Source organism: Cicer arietinum, chromosome 5 (genome assembly GCF_000331145.2).
Source record: "Cicer arietinum cultivar CDC Frontier isolate Library 1 chromosome 5, Cicar.CDCFrontier_v2.0, whole genome shotgun sequence".
NCBI lineage: Eukaryota > Viridiplantae > Streptophyta > Magnoliopsida > Fabales > Fabaceae > Cicer > Cicer arietinum.
The window spans coordinates 51701781-51707098 of NC_021164.2; positions in this window are offsets into that span (position 1 = coordinate 51701781).

The following is a 5318-nucleotide window of genomic DNA, read 5'->3' on the forward strand; positions in this document are numbered from 1 at the left end:
ACATTTGAACATATTTTCACAAAGGTAACCCTTCCCTACAAACATACCACCTTTAGAGAGAATAAATTTATCTCCCTCAAATACACTTTTGAAACCAAACTTATTAAGTAAAGGTACAGAAATCAAGTTCTTCCTAACATCAGGAACATAAAATACATCTTTAAGAGTAAGTACTTTTCCAGAAGTGAATTCAATCTCCACTGTTCCTTTTCCTTTGACTTGGACAGTTGAGGCATTTCCCATGTACAAAATACTTTCATCTTCTTCATCAATGGTCTTAAATTGTTCTTTGTTTTTGCACACATGGCGGGTAGCACCAGAGTCTATCCACCAAGACTCAACATCTTCTCCACAACAACATCTTCTGGGTACTCAGATAGTTGGCTACTCAGATGCCGATTGGGAAGGCTCACCCATTGATAGACGTTCCACTTCTGGGTATTGTATACTTATCGGAGGAAATTTAATATCTTGGAAGAGTAAGAAATAAAATGTTGTTGCAATATCCAACGCTGAGGCAAAATACAGGGTCATGGCACTAGTAACATGTGAACTCATCTGGTTGAAACAGTTACTAAAAGAACTTCAATTTGAAGAGGCTAGCACAGTGACACTAATATGTGATAATCAAGTTGCATTGCACATTGCATCAAATCCTGTTTTTCATGAGAGGACCAAACATATTGAGATAAACTGTCATTTTGTTAGAGAAAACATAGAATCGAGTGACATCATCACTAGCTTTGTCAATTCCAATGATCAGTTGGCATATGTTTTTATAAAGTCATTGTGAGGTCCTAGAATTAGTTATATATGTAACAAGCTGGGTGCATTTGATTTATATGCTCCAGCTTGATGGGTGTGTTAAAATATTATATTAGAATGTAAATAATTAGATAGGTTGTAAGTACTCCTATTTGTTAGTATTGTTGTCTATTAGTATTCATGTCATTACGTTTGTTTAATACTCATAGTCTATATAAAGAATTTTCGTTGTGTAGTTGAAACACACAGGTTATTTAACATGTCTCTCAATACTCTTCGTATTTAACACCTACTATAAACCCAAATGCCACCTCCTTGACTTCAAATGATCACTCAATGATAACAAGAGGCAAGATGGTAATTTAAAGCCCAAGGTTTTTCTCTCTATTGTTGAACCTTCTACTGTCAAGCAGGCTTTGTGCAATCCAGACTAGTTCGCTGCCATGAAATCTGAATATGATGCTCTCGTCTCAAATAAAACTTGGAGCCTTGTTCCACTGCCACCTCACAAGAGGGCCATACGCTGCAAATGGGTTTTTCGAAAAAAATAAAATCAAGATGGTAGCATTAACAAGTACAAAGCTCGCCTTGTTGCCTAGGGGTTTCATCAAACAATGGGTTTTGACTTCAATGAAACTTTCTCCCCTGTTACAAAGGATTTTGTTAACACTAGCCTTGCATAACAAATGGCAAATCCAATAAATTGACATAAATAGTGCATTTTTTTACAGGAAGAGGTCTTTATGCAACAGCCTCCTGGTAGGGATGGCAACAAAATCCGCACCCATAGGTACCCACCCGAACCTGCTAGATTTGGACTGGGAAAACCTGCTTTAATTGGGTGCGGGTGCAGATTTTTCTCAAACATAAATTCGGGGGCGGGGACGGGGTTTGGGAGTGGTGATATCCACCCCGCCCCCTCACCCTAACCCGCTCCGCAAGTAATATTATTGTAATTTTTATATTTTATATACAAATATATATTGAATATACTTAATATTTTTTTAAAATATTAAAAATTATAATTCTATCTCTGTAGAAATTATTTTTTAGTTTTATTATTGTCTGTTAATAATTATTTTATTATATTAATTATAATAAATATAATTTTTAAATTTATAATTTTATATATATGAGTGGGTGTGGGGATGGGGAAACCAGAGCCCCGTTGCGGGCCGGGATGGGGGCTTAAATTTTACACTCGCAATGAAACAAGTGTGGGAGTGGACGAGACGAAATCCATACCCGACCCTCCCCGTTGCCATGCCTACCTCATGGCTTTGAGGATCCCAAGTCATTAGTGTGCAAGCTGCACAAGTCGTTATATGGCCTAAAGCAAACGCCATGTGCTTGGTATGAATGTCTCACTTCTTTTCTTCTCCAGTTTGGCTTCCATATGAGTAAATGTGATCCATCTCTACTTCTATACAAGACTCATGGTGTTTGTCTCTACATTCTTATTTATGTAGATGACATTCTTATAAATGGTTCTTCACCTAGTCTTATTGCAGACCTCATCTCTAAACCCAATCATAAGTTTGCTCTTAAACAATTGGGTTATTTGGACTATTTTCTTGGCATTGAAGTAAAATACTTGTCCAATAGTTCTATGTTTAGGTCCCAAGGCAAATATATTTGTGATCTATTATCTCGTGCTAATATGTATGATTCAAATGGCATTTCATCTTCAATGATAAGTGGCTACAAGTTAAGTAGATTTGGAACTGACAGCTTAGCTGATCCTATTGAGTACATGTCAGTTGTTGGGGCATTACAATATGCCACCCTTACACGTCCTAAAATTGCATTTAGTGTCAACAAGGTTTGCCAATTTATGGCTCGACCCTTGGAAACTCATTGGAAAGTTGTCAAACGAATACTTCTTTATCTCAAGGGCTCATCTGATATGGGTCGACTATTACAACTTAGCAATCCTGTTGTTCCTCTCTCTCTAATTGCTTATAGTGATGTCGATTGGGTCAATGATTCTGATGATCGTCGTTCTACCTCTGCATCATCCATTTTTTAGGTCCTAACTTAGTATCATGGTCAGCAAAGAAACAACAATTGGTTGCTCGATCGAGCATTGAGGTCGAGTACCGTAGTATGGCTCACATATGGATTCAATCACTTTTTCATGAGTTGCAAGTCAGCATTAGAACACCTACACTTCTATGTGATGATATCCAAGTTATTCTTCTTGCTCACAATCTAACTTTCCACTCAAGAACAAAACACATGGAGCTTAATATACATTTTGTTCAAGAAAAACTCATTGTCAAACAACTACTGGTTCAACATGTTCCAGCTTCACTACAACTTGATGATTCCTTCACCAAACCAATTTCATCCAACCAATTCCCATAAATTCGTCGCAAACTCAAGGTGTTTGCCTTTAGTCAACCTCCTTGAGCTTGAGGGGGATATTAGAGTAAGATAATTTGTAACATTCAGTTAGCAGTTAGGAAAGTTTATTATTGATCACTAACTGATAATTGACTAAACTTGTAGAATATATATAAGTTTCCCTTCCTCTCGTTGCAAACATTGAATCAAATATTACCAAATACACTAAGTGTATAACTTTCAATGAATAAGAAATTGCGTTTCTATCAAGTTGTTTTATACAATTTTATCTTCAACACTATTCCACATTCAAATGCACTACATGTTTAGATTCACTTTTGGGAGAGTCAAAAGTGATTCTAAAAACTTAAAATTGATTTTGGTATGGTCAAAAGTTCCTAATAAGATTTGATTTTGCTTCTAGAATTAATTCTAACTTTAAGCAAATGTTTGTTGTTCTAGCATTCAAATGTAATTTTTACACTCAAATTTACTGTGTCAACTCACTTACTTCATGATAAACACGTACAAACATAAATTACTTTACCTTCAACTAAAGGTATGAGTGATCTCAATTAGAATTGATTTTGCCTCTAGAATTACCCATTTTTTAAAAACAATTTTGGGGTGCCTCCGCCTTACACACGAAAGATTGAATTGTCTGAGTCTTAAAAATAGGATTTGTAAATTTTGACATCAAACATGATTTTTACAAAGTTAATGTTTAACTCACTTTTACATAAATGTAATTATACATAAACCACTTTCCATCAATGTTGTCAAATAACAATTTGAACAAATTGCTATTTCTTGGCGATAAGCTATTTATTACAATTTATTACAATGTGTTGTCAAATAGCAGCTATTGTCACAAAATCAATTCATTCAAAATCAATTGCATAACAAAATTTTAACAAATCGCTATTTTCGGCGATCCACAATTAACAAACTGCTTTAGATTCAACTTTATTTTGTCACAAATCAATTTTGTCACAACAGAACCAAACATACCCTAATTTTAACTATAATCAAGAAAATTATTATGATAGAAAAGGGAATAAACGAACCAAGTTGTTGACAATGAGCTTGATAGGTGTGACCAGTTCATCTTCCATGATGCTGGAATCGGTCGACTGCATTTCGAAATTCTCCGCAAATGGTTGTGAGTGAGAATGTGAAGGGTTTATTTTCTTTCTCAAAGCATCTTAAACCCACTTTTATAAATTAGTTGGTTAAGAAGCGATTATTTGAACTCATCATCGCGTATTTATAGGAGTCTAGGAGGAGTGGTGGAAGAAACGAACCGCACTATCAAGTCACCGACCCGCCTAAAACCGGTGCCGCGCGGGACTTGAAAATGTGGATTTGATTCAAAATTAAAAAATAAAATTAACCCATTTTTTGAAAAAATATGATAATACCTAATTTTAATCAACCTATTTTTTTACCTTTTTAATTATAAAATTAAAAGAAAATATTAATACATATTCACAATGTAAAATTTCGAATTCTCATTATTAGCTTCCTTCAAAGTGTAACCTCTCACCAACTTAAAAAGTGAGGTATTTTAGTACTTAATTTGAAAAATGGGATACCAGGTATTTTTATATAAAAAATAGGTTATTTAAAAAAAATTCAAATTAGTATTATTAATAAATATTAAATATTATGGTTAAATGTATTTTTAATTTTTATAAAATTTTATTTTTTTAATTTTAAGTCTTCTAAAATAAAAATATAATTTTTAATTCCTATAAAATTAGTTTTAACCGTTGTTATTAAGATAACATATTTTTAAATAAATTTTTTCATTCAGGTTTATGATATTATAAGAAGTTCATCCACAAAAATAAATTTTAATTTTAATTTTAAATTTATATTTATATTTTTATTGTTTTTATCTTAATAATTTAACATTTAAAAAATTCATATTTAATTCATTTAAAATTCAAAAATTCTAAATTTTTGTAAATGATCTATATATAATGTTCTAAATATGAGTAAAAAAAAATTTAAAATTTTTTGAAGTTAAAGAACAACTAAACATATTTTATTTCAGTAAAAATTAAAAGTAATATCTGGATAATTTTGTAAAGATTACAAAATATATTTTTATTTTATAAAGACCTAAAAATATAAAATAAAATAAAAAAAAGGTTATAGGGACTACAAATATATTTAATCCTAAATATTATTAAAAACAATAA